The sequence below is a fragment of the Calidris pugnax genome, unplaced genomic scaffold (assembly GCF_001431845.1).
Source record: "Calidris pugnax isolate Ruff unplaced genomic scaffold, ASM143184v1 scaffold1098, whole genome shotgun sequence".
Taxonomy (NCBI): domain Eukaryota; kingdom Metazoa; phylum Chordata; class Aves; order Charadriiformes; family Scolopacidae; genus Calidris; species Calidris pugnax.
The window spans coordinates 1-1,047 of NW_015091693.1; positions in this window are offsets into that span (position 1 = coordinate 1).

A 1,047-nucleotide genomic window follows, 5' to 3' on the forward strand; every position below is an offset into this window, starting at 1 on the left:
ACCGAAGGTCCCGACTACGAGAACGTCCCCCCAGGCCCCGGGGACAGGGAGGGGACACTTCTCTACGCCGCCCTGGCCCTGTCCTCCCCGGGGACACCTCGGGGACAACGCGGGGACAACGGTGGGGACACGGTGGAGTACGTCACCCTGAAGCACTGAGACCTCGGGGGACACCATGGGACGTCCCCAGGGACGTGAGGACTTGGGCCACCACGGGGACACCATCAGATGTCCATGGGGACGTGACTTGGCCACCACAGGGGACATGGGGACATGGAGGTGGCCACCACGGGGACACGGCCACCACGGGGACACGGGGACACCATCAGATGTCCATGGGGACGTGACTTGGCCACCACGGGGGACATGGAGGTGGCCACCACGGGGACATGGCCACCACATCAGATGTCCATGGGGACGTGACTTGGCCACCACAGGGGACATGGGGACATGGAGGTGGCCACCACGGGGACATGGGGACACCATCAGATGTCCATGGGGACGTGACTTGGCCACCACGGGGGACATGGGGACATGGAGGTGGCCACCACGGGGACATGGCCACCACGGGGACACGGGGACACCATCAGATGTCCATGGGGACATGACTTGGGCCACCACGGGGACACGGGGACACCATCAGATGTCCATGGGGACGTGACTTGGCCACCACGGGGACATGGGGACATGGGGACATGGAGGTGGCCACCACGGGGCCACCACGGGGTTCATGGGTGGATGGTGGCACCGAGGACACGGGGACATCAAGGACACGGTGGTGGCACCTTCAGGGTTGGGGTCCTGGCCACTGGGTGGGACACGTCACCACGGACAGATGCCACCAGGGGGGACGTGCCACCCACTGTGGGGACGTGCCACCACCAGGGAGGGACACCACCACCTTGGGGGAGATGCCACCAAGCTGGGGGAGATGCCACCAAGAGGGGGGAGATGCCACCACCAAGGGGGGGGAGATGCCACCACCAAAGGGGGGGAGATGCCACCAAGGGGGAGGGAGATGCCACCACCAAAGGGGGGGAGATGCCA